Below are 22,389 nucleotides of genomic sequence, written 5' to 3'. Positions count from 1 at the left end.
TCGTCGCCACTCCCCCCACCAGGAATCCCAGTGCCTGTCCTATTAGCAAGTTAATAAGCAGCCTGACCTCACTGTGCTCCCTGGACACATTTGTAATCCTCAGTGGCCCCTCTGCCTGCCAAGTCTTCTCCCTCTGGAGGTCAGGGTGCGGAGTTAGTGATTTTTGCTAGCCGGGTGTTGTGTGTTTCTGAGACTCTTGAGGCTCTGATGCCCACTCCGCTCCCAGTCTGCAGAGCTGGTGTCCGGAGAATTCTCTGCAGCATCCCCTGGGCGTAGTGTGTGTGTGTGTGTGTGTGTGTGTGTGTGTTTTGGCAGTGGAGAAGCTGGGCTGCGAGGCATGGTCTCTTGGGTGGACCTCCGCTGAGGCCCTGTGTTGGGGAAGAGCCAGCCGCCCACCGGGAGGAAGCAGGGAAGGCTGGGCAGCACCCCTCACCCCCCACCCCCGCCCTCCCCCTGACCCCTCCCCTCCCACCCCTGCCCTCCCTCCGCCCCCCTCACCTGCCCCCCCCCCACACCCGCCACCAGGCACGGGCCCTCCCCACCTCTGTTTCACAGGTGGACCAGAATCTACTTTATGGCTGTCTCCTAAATTAAGGGGCTCACTCAGAGGGGAGGGAGGAGACGCGTGCTAGAACTCACCTATACTACGAAGTACCTGCTCCTTTTCAGATCCTCTGTGACCCTCTGGAGCAAGGCCTTCACAACCTGAGAAAGACCCCATCTACTTCCATTTCTTGAAGCTTCTATTTTTAAGAAATGGATAAATGCCAAAATGGGGTCATAAAAAGGGCAATTTATACATTATTCTTTGACGCTTTTTAACAAAAAAAGCACCAACTGAATGACCACATTTGGAGACAATATGGGGGTCACATTTCAGGCTTACTGTGCAGGGGAGACCCAGGCCCGCCCGGCCCTGCCTCCGCAGTCCTTGCTGTCCGGTGTGGTCCTCTCCCGGCCGGCGGTGGATGTGGCGGGACGTGCGGTGTGTGTCAGAGGGAGCGGACTGTGCACGTGATGGGAAGTGGGCGGGCTGTAGAAACACAAGGCTGGTGCTGGGCCTTGCGGGGGACATCGCTTCCTCCCAGTCTGGGTGTGCGGGGAACCAGAGGACCCCAGTCCTCCCTGCAAAGCCCTACCCAGCCTCGGAGCCAATCCAGTCCAGCCTCCGGTCGTGGTAAACGGTCATTTCTTTGACCCTGGGGTCACAGCCACGTCGCCTTATTGCCGGAGCAGATCCCCAAGCTCAGCCCTGGGCTCCAGGAGCACCGCCCGGCCCGCCTGGCCTTGTGGATGTTCCCCGGGGCCCTGAGAATAAGAAGGGCAGGACTGAGGAGTGGGAGGGCACTGGGACGAGGGGAGGATTGGCGGACAACCACGCAGATGATCGTGGAGACGTCAAGGCTCCCCGTCTCAGGAAAGTAGAATTCAGGCCCCCGGACTGTGTGTTGAAAGGATGGGTTGGGGGCCACTGGATGGGCCCAGCCCAGTCTGACCAGGCCTGCAGCTGGCCTGTTGCCTCTCGGTCCCTGTGCTGTCCTTGGTCCAGAGAATGCAGCAGGAGAGCCCTTGCACTTGCCCTGGGACCTAATGGCCAGGCTGAGGGCTAGTCTGATTCAGTTCTAAGCCACTAGGCACAGCCATGGGAATAGAAGTCTCTGGCCAACCCTCTGGATTCCTACGCATACAGGGAGGACATGGCAAGAGGAGAGAACCTTGCCCTGGGTCCCCCCATCTCCCCGCCACCGTCCCCAGCCAGGCTCGTGTGATAGGCACACGTTATCTCTTTGAATCTGCACAAAACATGGAAGATGCCCATGGTCGTTCCCGCTGTTCCATGTTAGGCATTAAGAAACTTGCCCCAAGTGTCTACCGTGGAGTAAGTTTTAGAGCCAGGCACAGGCACCTGTGGCTCCCAAAATTCAGCACCTGCTCCCGACATCATGATGAAATTGCAAAGGGCTGAACACCAAAGGGTGTCTTTCCTGGTCCCGGTCTCTTATGCTGATAGCCTCTTCTTGTTCTTCCACGATCCTTGTTCTGCCTTCTCCTCTGTGCCCTCTGCCTTGGCTGAACTTCACACCAGCATCAAAGGCTCCCCTGCCCTCTAGCTTCCCACTGGGCTTGGCAAAGGGAGGTCCCCACGGAGATCCAAGGAAGAGAGATGGGAGGAAGCAGGCAGAGGAGACACGAGGAAGGCAAGGTAGGGGCATTTCCCCAGCCCTGACACTCCAAGTCCTGGTTCTCTCCTACAGCTCCAGCTCTCCCGCTAGATTCCAGTCACTGCCCTTGCACTTGACCCTTGGCCCAGGGATGGTAATGGCTCTCTCCCCGCTGTTGCTAGCATTGCTGGAAACGTCATCTCTCGTTGGTTTTCCGTAATCCTGCCCCTTCCCTCGTACCCTGCTCCCTCATGAAACCCTCCTCGGTCACCCTGTTCAGGTGTATCTTCTCTCTCCCAGGGGTTCCTGACGGAGCTCTCCTGTTTGCTCTCTCTTCTCAGCCTGCGGTATTCTTGTCTTCCCTCTTCGCATACCCCATGGTCCCCCGGGTCTTCTCTTCCCTTCCCAGCCCCCCTCCACTAATCCTCCTCTGACACAAGATGGAACTATTGCTTCTGAGGAAAAGGATACAGGATGCCCCTGGTTCTGGGGGGCAACCCAGGCCCTGTGTCTGACCCTGAAACTTAAAGCTTGGCCTGTGCTGGGGACACATGGACACGTGGGTGGGAGGGGGCAGACCCCTGGCTCTCCACAGCTCTGCCTCTCACTGGGTCTGAGGAGACTCCGGCCAATACCCCCTAGACCTGTGTGATGGAACAAGTGTGGTCCAAGAAAGTCAGTCAGTAGAGGATTCTACCTGCTCCCTACCAATCACTCTAGGCTCTTTGGGGCAGACCTTCCTCGGGGTGACTGCCAGTGTCAGTGTAGGTATTTTAGTCTTTGTCATTCCTTCACTGTGGGAAAGGGTTTGCAGAAATCCTCTTACAGATTTCTTTTAAAGAACCCAGAGGAGCCTTTTACACGTCCTTTTTATATTCCGGCTGGCTGAGCGATTGAGCGCAAAACTGGAGATTTCATGTGGGTTTGGCGCCATCTAGTGAGTCAGGAGCCACCTGTCTACCTGTCTGTCACGCAGCTCTCCTGGAAGTCAGTTTGCCTTCTCGCTGGGCAGACGTTCTCTGACTTAGGTGTGCAGGAAAGTCATCCGGATGCTTGTTAAAAATGAGGATTCCTGGGCTCTACCTGAGGTTTTAACTCAGTCAGGAGGGAATCTAGGAATGTGTTTCTCTAACTAGCATCTCAGATGTTTGTGAGGCAAGGCACTGGCCCACACATTGAGAACAACTCTCGGGAAGAACTGTATCTTCTAAGCGTCCTGCTTTGCATGGATAATTATGTACACTGACATTGTTCTAAGAACTGTGCTGACCACTCCTAAATCTGTATCTTCAGCAAAAGCTCCTGAGTTTCAGCCTTGTGTTTTTGACTGGTGGCTTCACAACTATGACTAGAAATAGACACACAGATTCACCGTGGTCATCTCTGAATCTCTGTACCTCATCCTCAACCCCCTCTTATTCAGGGGAGGGTCAGTCTTTTTGTGTGCTATTCAGGCCTTCAACTGATTGGAAGAGGCTCACCCACAGTATGGAGGGCAATCTGCTTTACTCCATCTATCAGTTTAAATGTTAAGCTCCTTCAAAAACACCTTCACAGAAACACCAGGATAACGTTTGACCAAATATCTGGGCACCCCATGGCCCCGTCAAGTTGACACGTAAAATTAAGTAAGCATCACAAGGCCACCCTTGTCAACCTGGCACCTATCACGTCATCTTAAACCATATTTAATTTCCAAATAAAGACAATAAGAAGGTCATAATTCCACCTCACATGAGACAACTGTCCTATGTACAACTGAAAAATGCATTAGCTCCTCCCCCAAAAGAGGAAGTAAAGTCCTTGAGTGACATTTACTCTTCTTCTTGATATCTTGTAGCTTAAATACTATGATGTTAAATTAAAAATACTTAAATATTATCATATAAAGTCAATACATGTTATGCTTCATGATAAAGGAATAAGACGGAAGAAAACAAAAATACATATTTAATATATGTATTATGTATCTTATATATAGATACTATATATAATAATACAAATTATAGTATATATAATATATATCTTCTTCCACTACTCATTCACTCATCCCATCTTCCTTTTGCTTCACGGTAGGGTGACCCAAACCTTCATTCCTGAAGGGTCTGAGCCATTCATAGTCCTGCCTGGATTGGGTAGCTGTCGTTTTCCATTGATCTTAATCACAGGGCATGGTAATATTTTAAAACACCCTAAGGAATCTCCCATAGTCCCGACATATTCCTCTTTACCGCCATTGTGGAGTCTCAGTCCAATTTCTCTTTGATAGTCGGGCTCAGTCACGTAAGTCAGCACAGTAACTCCCTTCTCTGCCTGTTGATTCAGAGGCATGAGGAGCTCAAAGTGACTGAGCGGAAGTCTTAACTCTCAGTTTAATGGAATCATTGTTGTGTCTTCTGGGGCAAGCATTCCTCCCTCTGGAACGAAGACCTCTATGCCAGCAGAGCATAAGGTCATGGGAACAGGAAGCAAAAATTTTGCTAGTGGGTCACTAGGGGGTCATCGTGAGAGGTGACACTCCTGTTCCCACCCCTTGATGCCTGGACCTGTGAACCTGGGCAATGGAAGGAAAGGCATCATATGTTGGATGCTGATTCAGAGCCTATGTAGCTTTCTGGAGAACGATGTCCCAGTCCTACAACATATTGCCACCTAGCTGGCACTATAATTGAGTCTTCAAGAGGCCATTCCACTGGTGAATCGAGCCATCTGCTTCAGGGTGCTGGTGAACACGGCAAGACCAGTGAATTCCACAAGCATGTGCCCATCGCCGCACTTCCTCCTGTCTGACTGCCTTCAAACTGGGACGTCAGTGTTTTCCTGCCTTCGGACTCAAACTGAAACAGCAGCTCTTCCTGGGTTTTAAGACTGCGGGCCTTCACACAGGAGCTACACCATTAGCTCTCCTGGGGCTCCAGCTTGACAGCTGCAGATCCAGGCCTTCTCAGCCTCCATAATCACATGAGCTAATCCCTTACAATTAAAAAAAAAAAATGAGTGTGTGTGTGTGGCGGGGATAGATAGATAGATAAATAGTAAATAGATATAAATATCTCCTATTGCTTCTGTTTCTCTGGAGAACTAATACAGATTTTGGTACTGGCAGTAATGTTTGACCAAATAGCTGAGCACCCTATGACCCAGTAGAGTTGATACATAAAATTAATCATCACAACACTTTTTCCTTCTTTTAGATCTTTTAGGCACCACCATATTTCCAAACCATACCAGAAAACTTGAAATTATCCTTTAGACTCTCTTCTTCCTCACCCCTCAGACTGCATTGGTTGAAATCATGGCTCTACCATTTACTAGCTGTGTAAACTTAAGGAAGTTACCTAACCTCTCCGGGCCTCAGTCTACTCGTATGAAAAGACATTTAATAATACCTACCTCATAAGGTTGTTTTGAGACTTAAAGGAGTTGATATTCAAGGAGCTTAGAAATGTCTAATGCCTAGTAAAGGGCTAAATGTTTATTAAATAAAATAAATTTTATAAATAAATAAATAAATCCAGGGACTTCCCTGGTGGTCCAGTGGTTAAGACTCAGTGCCTCCACTGCAGGAAGCATGGGTTCGACCCCTGGTTGGGGAACTAAGATCCCACATGCTGTGCGGCGTGGCCAATAAATAAATAAGTAAATCCACGTAAAGACTACAGGACAGCAAATTAAAAAATCTTTGAAGCAGAGAAAAGAGAAATTGGCTGTAAAATTGACAATTAAACAGATAACTGTCTGCTCAAAGACAATAATGAACAACAGAATATAGTGGAATTATATCTTTAATTTGCTGAGAGAAAAATAACTAGAATTATACAACAATAAAAAATATTTTTCAAATACAAAGATTAACTAAATTAATTTTTAAGCAAACAAAAACTGAAGGAGTTGACCACCAAAGACCATCACTAAAAAGAAATCCAGAAGATTCTTTAGAAAGAAGAAAAATTATTCCAGAAGAAATATCTGATATGTGAGAAAGAATAATGAGAAAATAAAATAGTAAAGATGTGAGTAAATCTAAGTAATACTGACTATATAGTACAGTAATAATGATAATGCTTTATGAAATAGAAAAGGAGAACAATAATAGCATGACAATAGCAGAGAAAGTATGTGAGCCTTAAGCACTTTAGGCGACAGGGGGGGTAATTTGGAAGGAGGAGGTATCCCTTAGAGGCTTGATAGTGAAAGGAAGGGAGGAAGAAACATCTGAATTTAAGTGTCCTTAGAAACAGAGTATCACAGAATCAGAAGCATGCCAGTAATGATGGCACACATCCCTCCACCATTCATCAAAGAACCTGAACTCCATTGTACCAACAGAAGAGGGCACTGTTGAACTAAGAGACACAGTAAGCCAGCCTCTCAGCCTGGGTTCCCACCACAGCAGAGTTTGAGACCAGGGCTTGTATGCAGATCACTTGAGAAGTGATCTCAGGGAACAGATGCGAGGGACTAGGGAAAAAGTCAAAGGAAGGAGGGTAAATCAAGCCAAGGGTGCGCCATCAAGCTGGTTACTGCTGTAGGCAACTAGGACTCAATCTTGCTGGAGGCCCTCTGTGGAGCCCTGTAGAATATAGCATTGTCTGCCCTAGGGATAGAAGGAGGGGGTATTTCATCACTAGTTTAAATGTAATTTAATCCCACTGGTTGATGTGGCAGCCATGGAGGTGTGCTGTTTGGATCTTCCCTCAAGAAAGAATTTGCCATTTAGTTGAAAGGAGGGCAGCCTCCAGCTGCAGTGCCCACAGGATTGGCCTTGGCTTTGGAATGAGCTGTGTCCTTCTGGGGCAGCATCCAGTTAGTGAGTGAGCACAGTGGTGGGTCCTAGGACTTTGCCATACATAGTTAGATAATGTTTTTCTTGTGATGAGAACTTTTAAGATTTACTCTTAGCAACTGTCAAATATGCAATACAGTATTATTAACTATAGTAGCCATGCTGTACATTACCTCCCCATCACTTATCTACTTTATAACTGGAAGTTTGTACCTTTTGACTTTCTTCACTCTTTTTGCCCAGCCCACTGATCTGTTCTCTGTATTTATGAGCTTTGAGGGTTTTTTGGGGGGGGGTGGGGAGCGGGGATTCCACATATAAGTGAGATCATATAGTATTTGTCTTTGTCTGACTTATTTCACTTAGCATAATGCCTTCAAGTTCCATCCATGGTGTCGTAAATGGCAATATTTCATTCTTTTTTTATGGCTAAATAATATAATACATATTAATATACATAAATATATATTAATTTATACAATATATACTTTATATATCCATTCATCCACTGATGGACACTTAGGTTGTTTCCATAACTTGGATACTGTAAATAATGATGCAATGTACTTGGGGGCACATATATCATTTCCAGTTAGTGTTTTCATTTTCTTTGAATACATTTCCGAAAGTGGAATTGCTGGATCATATGGTATTTCTATTTTTAATTTTTTGAAGACCCTCCATACTGTTTTCCACAGTGACTGTACCAGTTTACATTCCCACACACAGTATCACGTACTGTTTTTAGCTTTCAGGCTTCAGTAGAAATTCTGAGACCACCATAAATGTCCAATTCAAGATGAAAAGACGTTCAGCCTCTCTGTAGTCATAGAAATGTAAATTAAAGCAATAATGAAATATCATTTTTGACTCGTAAGGTTGGCAGAAATTAATAAGTGCAATAACAACCAATTTGGGGCAAGACCTGGAGCAATCCTGCAGGGAGCTGATGAGAATGTGACTATAATTTTTTTCTTTTCTTTTCTTATATGGAGAAAGGAGACTTCTGTACCTTGAAAACACTAATTACAGTTCACTGTGTTTTTTTTTTCAAAATCTAATATGCAATATATCAAAGTTTTAATTCTTAAAGGCTGGTTTATCCTAAACCTTCAAGCTCAACCTACAAATCAGTTTCTTCTGTACAAATCCAGCAATGAAAAAGAAGTATAAAAATTGTTTCTACTGGCTCTTTGATTAATGTCAACTAACAAGTTTAACAGATTAAATCCTTCTTAAACATTTACTTCATTTATTTTTTAATTAATCACACTTCCTCAGACATTTGAAAGTACAATCACAAATTCAATATATTGGATTCTTCCAGGTAATTGAAACTCCTGTCGTGGCAGACTTAACAAGAGCAAAATTATTCTCAGCAATTATGAGAACTGCAAATTAATAAATCAGTCTTGCAAATGTGGTGTGTCAGATTCTCTTATCCATTTCCAACATCATAAAAACGGAAAAGCAGACAAAGCATATATAAAACAGTAGAATGATTTCAAGACTTGTTACAAATCCCATACAATATATCCCACTGGAAAGAATCCTGCATCCAGTGTTTCATTATCTCTATACTTATTTTATACCTGTCTAGGGTTATAAATTGCTACCTCAGGAAACAAAATTATGATCTCAGCTGAATGATTCTATTCCAGCTGCAGGTTGAAAAGTTGACTAATTTTACTGCCTGGTTTGAGATGCGTCTGCACCCTCTTTCTCTATTACTTGCTGACCTGTCTCATCGCCTACTTTTTCTAGAGTACTGTGTTGGCACAGGTGGAGGTGATGAGCCTACATGGGTGGTCACTCCAGCTAATGGGGCTTCATCCATAACCACAGGCTGGCGAGTTTATGCATCCTCATGGGAGAGCCTACCCTCTCCTCCACACCAGGAGGAAGGGAAATGCCATGCAAGCCCACCCCTTGAGAATGCATCCTCCCATTTTAGATCATCAAGGAAGCTTCTGTGACGGGCTTTCTTCTCTGTAAAATTTGACTCTTTGTTTAAAAACAAGTCCTCTGGGGCTTCCCTGGTGGCACAGTGGTTGAGAGTCTGCCTGTCAATGCAGGGGACACGGGTTCGAGCCCTGGTCTGGGAGAATCCCACATGCCGCGGAGCAACTGGATCTGTGAGCCACAACTACTGAGCCTGCGCGACTGGAGCTTGTGCTCCGCAACAAGAGAGGCCGCGATAATGAGAGGCCCGTGCACCGCGATGAAGAGTGGCCCCCGCTTGCCACAACTAGAGAAAGTCCTTGCACAGAAACGAAGACCCAACACAGCCAAAAATTAATTAATTAATTAATTAATTAATTAATTAAAAAAAAAAAAAAAAAACAAGTCCTCCTATACTCAGCCAGGGAGTACCAGTGGTAACACTCCTGTTTATGAATCTTTGGGGAACAAAGTCCTTTCCTATCAAAGTCAGCCATGGTTGAAACACAAATAGATATACACGCCCCTCATAAATTTTGTTGGCATATCATAGAGTTTGCCAATGGTCCTCTTCTCCTTTCCCTGTTCATCCCAGGTGGAGTCACAGACATCCTCCACCGGCCTTCCTAGTTTCTCCACTCCCCTGCCTGTCATCCAGGGGCTAAGAGTAGGTCTTGTCTACATGGACCCAATACTTGGCCACCAGGGATGAGCCTTCACAGGTTCAATTAGCAACCTGATCCTACTGCTGCCTTGCTGGTATGTCCAGGGCCAGGCTTCCATCTCCACTGCCAGCAAAACCCGCTACTAAAACACTGAAACCCTCCCCTAGTCCCCAGCCTCCTTAGGTGGGACCTTCCCCTCCTATACCAGTGTTTCTTCAAGGGTGGCGCAGGATCACTTGAAGCAGACTCATTTGAGGTGTTAAGATACAGAATCCCAGGCCACATCCCAGACATACTGAATCTCTGGGGATGGACATAGCACTCCTTCAGTTTGAAAGGTGATTCTTCCGTACACCAGAGTTTGAGCGCCCTCAATCATCCTTGTCTCTGCCTTCCTTGGACCAATGGAGGTGGCATCCGATTCCCTGCTGTGAATGGCATGGACCTAGGACTCTGTCGACCCTCTGACCGTGGGCATCACCTCTGACCAGCATGTCCCTGGCAAGGAGCCACTTTTTGGGTGTAATTCTCAACCATTTTTACTTAAATTCCAGCATGCTCTGTATTCATGGCTTAACTTATATTCTTGCTTAATTTGACTTGACTGCTTTTGTTTTTTATTGCACGATAATTTATTCCATAAGTGCCCCCCTTTTGATAACTTGAAATACTAACGACACGGTTCAATTTCTCTCTTAGCAAGTGAAGTTTCCGCCTCATTAGGACACTCTCTGAGGGACCACCAATCAAAGACTGGCAGGTTTCAGACCAAAGAACTATTTCCTTCAGTTAGTTGTAGAACTGGAAGCCTGTACCGAATTGTGCAGCTGCAGTGAGATCAGTGCTTTCAGGCAGGGAAACAGCCTCCTTTAGGAAAGGCAGTCAATTCTCTTAGGAAAATAGAGCTTTCAGGTTTGAGCTGCAAAATGAACAGGCCACTCAGCAGCTGGGATGGCCAGGCTCCTGGAGAGCAGGGGTGGGAATTCCACTCTTTCTTGCTCTGGGCAGCAATGCAAAACCCATCTTTTGCCCCTTCTGCTCTGAAGAGTAGCACCCACATCCTTCCAGATGGGCTCTCACCCCCGCCCTTAGCACCTGCCTCTGTGGGTTCTAACCCTCAGGATCTTTCCCCTGCTTCCCAGGTAGATAACTGATAGATGGACCCACACAGGTTATGGATGGTTTGCTGTGTTACCTCTTTTTCTAAGTGAGTGAGTCTGAATCTCCATGAGACACGCACAGAGCCATGGTGTATCAGACCTTAAGATGATCTGGTCCACCTCCTCCTCCATGGACAAACAAATGAGCTCAAAGCAGACAATCATCTGAAAAAACACATACTAGGAAGGGGTGGAGCCTGGGTGTGAACTGTCAGAGCCCTGCCCTCCATCCAGTGCCTTCTTTATGCCCCCCTACAGACATACCTACATGGAGAAAAAGAAGGGACGGTCCCCAAACACTGCCCTACCTCCCTCTGTCCACTGCTCCCTCCAGCCTTAACCTCTTCTCTGCATGCCAGACTCATGCCTCCATCTGTCTGCTGACAGCTCCTCTTGGGTGTCCAACAAACACGTCCAAAACCAACTCGTAGCCCACCACCTTCAATTTCCTCATTTCAGTAACTGGCACATCTGTCCTTCCGGTTGCTCAAGTCAAACACCTTGTAGTCCCCCTTGCTGTCCCTCTTATACCACATTCCATTCACCAGCACATCCTGTTGCCTCCACTTTCTATCCAGGATCTGATCTCTTCTCGCCAGCCACACAGTTGGACCAAGGTCCTAGACAACATTTCCTTACATCATCATGGCTCCCTGAATGGTCTCCCAGTGTCTATACCTTTCCCCTTCCTGCAATCTACACTCCACACAGCACCCCGGGTGAACATGGGCCACCCCTCTCTTATGACCCTCCCACGGCTCCATCTCAGGGTAAAAGCTGTGGTTCTCACGGGCCCACAAGTCCTACAGGACATATAACACCCTCGGCCCCTCCTCCTCTCCCATGGCTCCTGTCCTCACTCTGCTCAGGCCACCCTGGCCTCCTTGCCCTCCCTCATCCCTCACACTTGCCCAGCCTGCCACAGGCTCCAGACCTTTGTTCACTCTTTGCTCCTCTACCAACTGTCTCCCCATATCGTTGGCACTCACACTCTCACTTCCTTCAGGCCCTGCTCAAATATCACTTCAAGGGCTTCCCTGGTGGCGCAGTGGTTGAGAATCTGCCTGCCAATGCAGGGGACACGGGTTCGAGCCCTGGTCTGGGAAGATCCCACATGCCGCGGAGCAACTAGGCCCGTGAGCCACAATTACTGAACCTGCGCATCTGGAGCCTGTGCTCCGCAACAAGAGAGGCCGCGATCGTGAGAGGCCCGCGCACCGCGATGAAGAGTGGCCCCCGCTTGCCGCAACGAGAGAAAGCCCTCGCACAGAAACGAAGACCCAACACAGCCATAAATAAATAAATAAAATTAAAAAAAAAAAAATCACTTCAAGGAAGAGGCATTTGACCACCCCATATAAAATTGGAATGATGCCCCTTCCCCATACTCCCTACCCCCTTGCTCTGTTGTTCCCTGGAGCACTTACTATCTGACATACTTTATATTTACCTGTTTATTTACTTTTTTATCACCTTGTTCTACAATACAAGCTCCATGATGGTGGAGAATTTGCCCTGTTCACTGTTGAATGCCCAGCATGTAGAGGGGTGCCTGGCACTTAGTAGGTGCTCAATAAATATTTGGTGAACGAATGGGTGAATGGATGATTCTTGTGAGATATGCTGTGTGAGGCATTTTATGTTCACCATCTCACTTCATCCTCACATACCTGTAAGATGGGTATCATTGTCCTCATTTTACAGATGAGGGAATGAATGCTCAGAAGAGTTAAAGACTAAAAACAAAAGGTTCGCAGCGCTCATCGCTGGTAATTGGTAGGGTCAGGATTTGAACTCAGTTCTAATGGATTCAAAGCCCATGCTGTTCACATAAAACCAAACCAAAGGAATCAACCGTATCACCCTTCTTAGATTTGCATTTTAAAAGACATGGTATGGGGACATGATAAAGTATTGAATCCCTAAAGGTGGGATTTCATCCACTCTAGCATTAGATCTTCCGCGACCCCTCAAGCCATTCACCTAGGTGCACCTACCCTGTCTGCGCCTCTGTCTGCAGCAGGGGCAGCCTCACTGGGTTCCTTTTCATGCAGTTGGCTTGGAAGAGCATCCCCAGCAAGAGCTGTCATCGTTACCCTGCTGTGCTTACTCTGTCTCATTTGCAGCTAGACACTTGCGTCTTACCAAAACATTAGCGCTGATGGATGAGATGCATCTCTCCAGGGCTGCTCTAGAATTATGATAAATGAGCAAGCCCATTTCTGCCTGTCTCTCCTCCCCTTTGAGTGCCCTCTGAGCCATCCCTCACCTTTGCTGGGGTGCCCTCCTCCTGCCAGTCACACCCAGAGCCTTACTTTCATTTCATGTACACAATGCACACTGTTGCCCTCATCACTCTCTTGGATGGACACACACACACGTATACACATGGAGTTGTTCCCCCCTATCTTCAGCTTTGGAAGGCAGAACTGAGGGCGTTTTGTGAGAGTCAGACAGGGCATTACAGGTTCAGGCAACACCTTGAAGAAGTCAATGATATCAGGAAAGGGAGGAATGTGTTTGAGAAACAGCAAGTAGGCTAGTGTGTCTGCATCGTGGAGGGACATGGAGCAGGTTGGGAGTGGCGGAGAGCACAGCTGTGAAGGTCAGGGGGGCAGGTGGTGGAGGGGGGGTGTGAGGCATCATCCTGGATCCTGAGCGCAGAGCAGAGTTGTAGTGGATGCATCATCACCGTCCTCCACAATCCTCCTCCCCTACCCTGGGTGGGTCAGTTCCTGGCCATTGATGTTTCAGAAAGCCACCCAGTCAGGCTTTTTGGTTTTGGTTGATAGCTAGATTCTTGCCTCTGACAGAAGTGTGAATATTTGGACCCTCACCCCTTGGGCAGCCTCTATTCCTCATGCTCTCTCACCTCCCAGGGTGCCCAAGCTTTCTGCTGTCTCATCCTGCCCCTCCATCCCAATGAAGACCTCACAGATTTCTGGTAGCTGAGGAGTCCCAGCATCATCATCTACCAATCGAGGAGGAAAACCTCTTCAAGATCTCAGTTTCCTCTGTGTGAAATGGGAGACTCACCTCTTCTGGCCATTAAGAAAAAGAGTGAATCCGGGGACTTCCCTGGTGGCGCAGTGGTTAAGAATCCGCCTGCCAATGCAGGGGACACAGGTTCGATCCCTGGTCCGGGAAGATCCCACATGCCATGGAGCAACTAAGCTCGTGAGCCACAACTACTGAACCCCGTGTGTCTAGAGCCCGTGCTCCACAACAAGAGAAGCCACCGCAATGAGAAGCCCACGCACCACAATGAAGAGTAGCCCTCGCTCGCTGCAACTAGAGAAATCCCGTGTGCAGCAAGGAAGACCCAACGCAGCCAAAAAAATAAATAAAATAATAATAATAATAATTTGAAAAGATTAAACAAAACTTTTTAAAAAAAGAGTGAATTCGATGTTAAGAGAATGAGGCTTTCTCTCAGGATGAAGAGAGCTGGAAAGAATGTTATTCCCATCCTAACAATGAGTAAAAGCTAGATAAGCTATAAAATTATAACTTCTATAGAGCCCATGAGTGATCTGAGCTCACAAGGCAACTAAGTTAACCAGATTCCAAGGAGGAACAAGACCCTCAAAGGCAAGGTGGGACACACACAGTGTCTCTCCTTTGGCAGAGCCTGGGAGAAAGATGAGGCTGCTAAACAAACAAGTAAAAAGTAAACTAAAAGCTTAACAAATTCTTGGAGGCCAAGAGTGGGTCAGCATGTCAGTTTGGAATAGTGGGGACACTAGGCACCAGGAGAGCTTGCTTCACTTGTAAGCTCTTCTTCGTGAACCTCTACTGGGTGCTCACAAGAGAGATTGGGTGCAGGGCAGCAGATTGATGAGAGTCTCCTCTGACACAGGAGGGAAGAAGGTAATGATGGCTGAGTGGGACAGGCACAAAGCCCTGTTGCTTCCCTGGACCCTTTTCTCCTATGAAGCAAAAGCCTTAAGCTGTTGAGGGAGAGAGAGTGCACCTTATAGATGCACAGCTTCTGAGAGAAGAGGAGGAGTAAAATCCACCTTTCTTGGGAGAAGGTAGGAAACTCTCCCCCAGGAAATAGGCAAAGAACCATCACTGCTAGAAGAAGAGTAGAAGTAAAAATCCTCTACCCCCAGGGACAGCAAGAAAGATCTTGGGTCCAGAATTCTACATCGATGTTAAGAAAACAGCATGACCGGGAAAAAGGTAGATCAACACAATAGAATAGAGACCCCTGAAGTAGACCCATATGAATATAGAGTCAACAGATCTTTGACAAAGGATCAAAGGCAATATATTGGAGCAAAAACAGTCTCTTCAACAAATGGTGCTGAAACAACTGGACATCCACATGCAAAAAAGATGAATCTAGACACAGACCACCCTTCACAAAAATTAACTCAAATGGATTAAAGACCTAAATGTAAAACATAAAACTATAAACTCCTAGAAGATAACATAGGTGAAAACCTAGATGATCTTGGGTATGGTGATGACTTAGACACAACAACGAAGGCACAATTCAAGAAAGAAATCATTGAAAATCTGGACTTCATTAAAATTTAAAACTTCTGCTCTGTGAAAGATAATGTCAAGAGAATGAAAAGACAAGCCACAGACTGGAGGGAAATATTTGCAAAAGACATATCTGATAAAGCACTGTTACTCAAAATATACAAAGAACTAGTAAAAGTCAACAATAAGAAAACAAAAACCCGGTTAGAAAATTGGCCAAAGACCTTAAAAGACATTTCAGCACTGCCATACAGATGGCAAATAGTGTATGAGAAGATGCTCTACCTCATATATCATCAAGGAAATGCAAATTGAAACGAGGTACCACCATGCACCTATGAGAATGGCCAAAATCCGGAACACTGACAACACCAAATGCTGGTGAGGATGTGGAGCAACAGGAACTCTCCTACATTGCTCATGGGAATGGAAAATGGTACAGCCACTTTGGAAGACAGTTTGGCGGTTCCTTACAAAACTAAACATACTCTTACCATATGATCCAGTAATTGTGCTCCTAGATATTTACCCAAAGGAGTTAAAAACTTATGTCCCCACGAAAACCTGAACACAGATGTTTATAGCAGCATTATTCATAATTGCCAAAACTTGGAAGAAACCAAGATGTTCTTCAGTAGGTGAATGGATAAATAAACTGTGGTACATCCAAACAATGGAAAATTATTCCACACTAATAAGAAATGAGCTATCAAGCATGAAAAGACCTGTAGGAACCATAAATACATATTACTAAGTGAAATAGGCCAATCTGAAAAGGTTATATCTGTATGATTCCAACTATACGACATTCTGGAAAAGGGAAAAATGTAGACAGAAAAATGATCAGTGGAAGTCAAGGGTTGCGGAGGGGGAAGGATGAATACACAGTGCACCAAGCATTGTTAAGGCAGAGAAAATACTCTATGATATTATAACAATAGATACATGACATTATACACTTGTCCAAAGCCATAAAATTTACAACACCAAGAGTGAACCCTAAGGTAAACTATGGACTTTGGGTAATTATGATGTGTTATTGTAGATTCATCAACTGTAACAAATGGACCACTCTGGTGGGGGATGTTGATAACAGGGAAAGGTGTGCATGTATGGTGTACATACATGGAGTACATGGGACATCTCTGTACCTTCCTCTTTATTCTCCTGTGAACCTAAAACTGCTCTAAAAAAGCCTTAAAAAAAGTAACAAATGAATTAATAATGTATAAAATGAAATCACGAATAAATAATTAATACAAATGAGAGCAAGAAAAGAAAAATAATGGAAAAGAACAAATCGAACAAACAGAAAACCATGAGCAACATAGTAGATATAAAGCCAACCAAGTCAATAATTAAATTACATGTAAATCATCCAGGAGTTCTACTTTTAACTAAGATGGAATAACAGTGACCAGATTTACCCTCCTGCCTAAAACTTTTAAACTGGACAAAATTCACAAAACAGTGGTTTTGAGACATTTCACATTAGGCAACAGAGGACAGTGATCCCTGATAGATGGGGAACAAACAAGGTGAGACCTATGATTGCCCAGGCTTACTCTCTTGGGAGAAATCCTACTGTGGTTAGGAAAGGCAAACCTGGAAAAGCCCAGAAGACTGCATGAGATAAGGAGATATTTCTCTGAATGTCCAGGGAAACTAAGGTAGCTGGAGTTTCCAGTAGAGAGTACCAGAGAGAAGAGAACTGCACAGAGAGAGAACCTCAGAGAGTCCCTTTAACGACTTCTACAGAATACTGATGAGTGTATTAATGTGAAGAGAGTATTGAGACTGAGGAAAGAACCACTCAAAAGGATTAGAGGGAAAAGTACCTGGTGCTCACACTAACTAGGAATAGTGCCTGTTCCCACCTCATAATCCATGGGGTGTTGGGTAGAGTACTCAGAAATGTCTTCCTCAGTATTGGGAAGCAATTAGCCCTAGAGTAAACATGACTCTGGTCCCACATAACAGGTCTTAAAAGGAGGACCTAAAAGGATCAAACGACTTCCAAGTAACTTAGCTACATCCCAGAGCAAAGCTCAGGAATATTTATAAGAATACAAAACTATCTAACAGTCAACAAAAAAATTCACAATGTCTAGTATCCAATAAAAAATTATTAGACATCCAAAGAAGCAGAAAAATATGACCATAATGAGGGGGAAGAAATCAATCAGCCATTTGAAAATGACAAAGAATTGATACAGATGTTAAATTTAGCTGACAAGGACATTAAAAGAGTTATAACTGCATTTCAGAGTTTCAAAAATTTAAGTAGAAACATGGACAATATAAAAGAGACACAAATCAAACTTTTAGGATGAAAACTACAAAATGAAGAAGTACACTGGATGGGATTAACAACAGATTACACATTGCATAAGAAGAGGTTAACAAACTTGGATAGTTTCTATTGCTATGTTTTCAAGTTCACTGATCTTTGTTCCTACTATGTCTAATCTTTTGTTAATCTTACCTGGTATATTTTTTATTTCAGACATTATAGTTTTCATCTCTAGAAGCTCAACTTGGACTTCATCTTCCATTTCTCTGGTTATCATGTTTAATTTTCCCCCTAGCTTTTTTTAAAATTAATTTTTATTGGAGTATAGTTGATTTACAAAACTGTGTTAGTTTCTGCTGTAGAGAAAAGTGAATCAGTTATACACACATTCACTCTTTTTTAGATTATTTTCCCATATAGGCCATTACAGAGTATTGAGAAGATGTCCCTGGGCTATACAGTAGGTCCTTATTAGTTATCTATTTTATATATAGTAATGTGTATATGTCAATCCTAATCTCCCACTTTATCCCTCTCCCCCTTCCCCCCTTGGTAACAGTAAGTTTTTTTCTACATCTGTGACTCCATTTCTGTTTTGTAAATAGGTTCATTTGTACCATTTTTTTAGATTCCACATATAAGCAATGTCATATGGTATTTGTCTTTGTCTGACTTACTTCACTCAGTATGATAATCTCTAGGTCCATCCATGTCACTGCAAATGGCATTATTTCATTCTTTTTTATGGCTGAGTAATATTCCATGTATATGTATACCACATCTTCTTTATCCATTCTTCCATCAATGGACATTTAGGTTGCTTCCATGTCCTGGCTATTGTAAATAGTGCTGCAATGAACACTGGGGTACATGTATCTTTTTGAAATATGGTTTTCTGTGGCTATATGCACAGGAGTGGGATTGCTGGATCATATGGTAGCTCTATTTTTGGTTTTTTTTAAGGAACCTCCATACTGTTCTCCACAGTGGCTGTACCACCCCTAGCTTTCTGAATTACCATTTTAAAGGGGTTTTTGTTTGTTTGTTTTACTAATTCTATCATCTGTGTCAATTCTGGTGTTTCAATTGATAGATTTTCCTCCTCCTTTTAAGCCACATTCTTCTACTTCTTTATATGTTTGGTAATTTTTATAGGATCCCAGTTACTGTACTTTGCTGGATGCTGCATATTTGTGTATTTCATAAATATTCTTGACCTTTGTTTGGAACATAAAGTACTTGGAAACAGTTTGATGCTTTCAGGTTTTGCTTTTAAGCTTCATTTGGCCCAACCAGAGCAGCATTTAATCTAGGGTTTTTTTGCCCCACTACTGAGGCAAGACCAGTCTGATTACACTACCCAGTGCTTCATGGATTGTGAGGTTTGCCAGCCTGGCTGGTCATAACAGATACTATTTACTGTGTGACTCTAGGTATTGCCCCCTTTTATCCTTTCAGGGTGTTCTATCCTCACACACATACACTGAACAGCACTCAACTGAGTACTTGAGGGGAGCCTCTGTGTTTTTCTAGAGTTCTCCTTACCTGCAGCTTTCTCATCTCAGTTACTTCGCCTCCTTAAACCCTATTAGCTCTGCCTGTTCAGTGCAGGGGGCCCACTAGGCTCTGCTTGGTTCCCCCTCCTTGTACCACAGCCTAAAAACTCTCTTTAGGCAGCAAGTTAGGGCCATCGTGGGGATTACCTAGTTGGTGTCCTGCATCTCAGGAATCACTGTCTTCTGTTACCTGATCCAATTTCTTGAATCCTGTTGTTTCATATATTTTGTCTGAATTTATAGTTATTTCACATGGGAGGATAAATCCAGACCCTTTCCTCTATCTTGGCCCTGGCGTTTTAAAAAAGCATTTTAAACAAAGTACATATTTGAAATTGGATTATTGCACTTAAAATGTAAAAATAATTATAAGTTCAGAACTGAAAGTTTTTGTAGTTAAAAGAAGAAATTTTATTATATCCTGGAATTTATGATTTGTCTTTCAGATTTTCACCTAGTTAAAACACACACACACAAATAACATTGCCAAGAAATTTTTTTGTTTAAGGGGAAAGGTAGGGCCTTTCTGAACTACCCAGACAGGGGTCCGTATGGTGCTGTTCTGCGTTCCCATCACAACTTAAAGGGAAACTTTCACAATATCTGGAGCCCTTGATGTCCTGCAAATAAAGGAGGACGATGTTCTCAAATTCCTTGCAGCAGGAACCCACTTAGGTGTCACTAACCTCGACTTCCAAATGGAACAGCACATCTACAAAAGGCATCTACGTGGCATCTATATCATAAATCTGGAGAGAACTTGGGAGAAGGTTCTGTTGGCAGCTTGCACCATTGTTGCCATTGAAAACCCGGCTGATGTCAGTGTCATATCCTCTGGCCAGCGAGTTGTGCTGAAGCTTGCTGCTGCCATCGGAGCCACTCCTATAGTGGGTGCTCCACTCCTGGAACCTTCACTAACCAGATCTAGGCAGCCTTCGGGGAGCCAAGACTTCTGGTGGTTACTGATCCCAGGGCTGACACCAGCCTCTCACAGAGGAGTCTTATGTTAACCTGTCTGCCATCGCTCCCTGTAACACAGACTCTCCTCTGTGCTATGTGGACATTGTCATCCTGTGTAGCAATAAGAGAGCCCACTCAGTGGGTCTGTTGTGCTGGGTGCTGGCCTGGGAAGTTCTGCACATGCGTGGCACCACCTCCCGTGAACACCCGTGGGAGATTATGCCCGATCTCTGCTTCTACAGGGATCCTGAAGAGATTGAAAAGGAAGAGCAGGCCTCAGCTGAAAAGGCTGTGACCAAGAAGGGATTTCAGAGTGAATGGACTGCTCCAGCTCCCATGTTCACTGCTACTCGACCTGAGGTCACAGACTGGTCTGAAGGCACAGGTGCCATCTGTGCCTATTCAGCAGTTCCCTACTTAAGACCAGAGTGCTTAGCCCACCACTGAGGACTGGTCTGCAGCTTCCACTGCTCAGGCCACTGAATGGGTAGGAACAACCACTGAGTGGTCTTAAGCTGTTCTTTCACAAACTCTTACAATGGAAATAGGTTGATGGAAAATAAACAGTTTCTAATAAATATATAAATAAATAAATGGAAAAGTAGAAAGAAAGAAAAGTGGTAGAGGATGGGGTAAGCAGTGATCTTTAATCAGAGAAGGGAAGAGGGAATAAAGTAACAGCAAGAAGAAATCTGTCTTAGTTATCTACAACCAGTGCAATGGGAAAGTCTGGCTGGAAACCAGAAAGCCTGGGTTTAGCTTCTGTGACCTTGGAAATGGCACTTAAACTATTTGAGTTTTTGTAAAAAAAAAAAATCTACACTACAGTGTTACCAGGAAAATACTATTAAATAATAGATTAAAAATGACTATTACAATGCCTGCCACATAATAAAAAACAGAATAAATATTAATTCCTTCTCTCTGCCTAATCATTTATATGGTTCACAAATGAGCGGTTTCAATAGAAACCCTGTTTTAAAATGTAGGTTTTATTATTATTCAGGTATGATAAGGCCAACAGATCAGGAGACACTTGCCTTTGAGAAGACAATTCCAAGAGGAGGGGGTACACTACACCAGGCAGGGCCACACAGAGAAGCACCAGGGTCAGTCAGGAGGCAGGGAGAGTGGGAGGAAAACATGGGCAAGAGGCTTTATTTTCCTGTGAGAGGGAACAAGTAAGGCAGGGTAAGCAGGCTTAGGATTTCTGGTTTAAATAATTTCAGCAGGTTCTGGGATGTAGGGGCTGTCTCTACTTGTCCCATACCTGACCCTGGGGTGATTAGGGCAGATGGATAGTGGTCCAGAGTGTGAGAGTTGGATAGAGGAGAAGGATGGGGTATGGGTTCTGGATTGGTTGGTTTGCATATGAAGAGCATCGCTTGTGAGTCTTTACTATGTCTAGGAATTAGCTAGCCCTGAGGGGGGCAGTCTCTCCTGGGGCAGCAAGGCCCCCAGATGTCAAAGCATTAGAAATGCAGAAAATAAAAAGGTATAATTAACTCAAACCCTGATCACTAAGATGGATTAATGGTGTTGTCTTTCTATGCCCAGACTTGGCCTTCCCCTTCTGCAGCAACCATGGAGACTATTGGTGACTTGCGGTGAGTGGATCTGGCTGTGGGCCAGAAGCCGAGGCCTTCCTTCCACACCTGTGTCTGCTCCACAGCCCGGAGTCTGAGCCCAGGCCAGGAGTGCCAGAGGCTGGTTCACCCTTAGGAAATAATGCCACCTGGTGTTAGTCCAAGTAATTAGCTTAACGCAGTATGCAGGGTGTTATTCAAGGGGTTCTTATAAATAGGTAATGAATTACTGATGATGACTCCCCAGATTAAAAACAACATTAAAGAAGAAACTTCCAGTCCCCAGAAGGTATTATTAGCCAGTCCATCCCTGCCCATGACTGGCCCTGAGTGTGATCCTTTGCACAGCCCAGGCAAGTGGAATCACCTTGGGAACACCTAGAAGCCCCAGAGCCATGTGTTCTGACTGGTGTCTCCATCAGGTTCTCTGCCCCTGGCTTATCTCCTTTTCACTGATAACAAGTGAAAAGGAAGGGTTGACTGAAGCCTTGGCAGCATCCTGCTTCTGAGATCTGAGCTCTACCTGACATTGCGCTGCCTCCCAGCACCCCTGGTAATGAGAGCCGCTGGGCCTGGGAGTCAGCTACCCACTCAGGCCTGTGGACCAGCGCGGATGCCAGGGCCTGGCCCCACTGGGGCGTTAGCGCACTTGTTCCATGGCTCATGGCTGTGTGTTTAGGTCCCCCTTTACACAGAGCACATTTGCTTTCTTGTCCATAGACTATACTCCCGAGCCCAAGAAAGCTGTTAAATAGAAAGTCTCATCATTTCCTCTGCTTTTTCAAG

General features: G+C 45.0%; 1 pseudogene; it reads left to right on the top strand.

The window, feature by feature from the left end:
• Positions 1-1,804: 1,804 nt before the first annotated feature.
• Positions 1,805-20,531, top strand: LOC133087094 (small ribosomal subunit protein uS2-like; annotated as a pseudogene).
• Positions 20,532-22,389: the final 1,858 nt, after the last annotated feature.

The sequence above is a fragment of the Eubalaena glacialis genome, chromosome 3 (genome assembly GCF_028564815.1).
Source record: "Eubalaena glacialis isolate mEubGla1 chromosome 3, mEubGla1.1.hap2.+ XY, whole genome shotgun sequence".
NCBI classification, from domain to species: Eukaryota; Metazoa; Chordata; class Mammalia; order Artiodactyla; family Balaenidae; genus Eubalaena; species Eubalaena glacialis.
The sequence above is the reverse complement of the archived record's forward strand: the minus strand, read 5'-3'. Positions and strand labels throughout refer to the sequence as shown.